This window comes from Corvus brachyrhynchos, unplaced genomic scaffold, assembly GCF_000691975.1.
Source record: "Corvus brachyrhynchos isolate BGI_N302 unplaced genomic scaffold, ASM69197v1 scaffold50, whole genome shotgun sequence".
NCBI classification, from domain to species: domain Eukaryota; kingdom Metazoa; phylum Chordata; class Aves; order Passeriformes; family Corvidae; genus Corvus; species Corvus brachyrhynchos.
The window spans coordinates 1,573,143-1,573,433 of NW_008235964.1; positions in this window are offsets into that span (position 1 = coordinate 1,573,143).

The following is a 291-nucleotide window of genomic DNA, read 5'->3' on the forward strand; positions in this document are numbered from 1 at the left end:
TAGCAAATAAGCTAAGAAATATTTCCCTGGATTACTTTCTGCATTTTTACTGAGAACGTATAGTTGCCACAGAGACTGGTGTGCGTGAACATAGGTAAACGAAAGGAGGAGAGAGGGAATGCGTCCTCTGAATTTCCAGAGGGATCTGAAATGAGTATCTGGGTTAGCGATGCGGCGGGGCGGGGATGAAGCCCGAAGACTCCCGGCCGTGCCCCCGGGGCCGCTTCCCAGAGGCGCTCAGGGACCCTGCGGGCCCGGGACGCTGCAAAGGGCGGGGGCGACGGCGCGGGG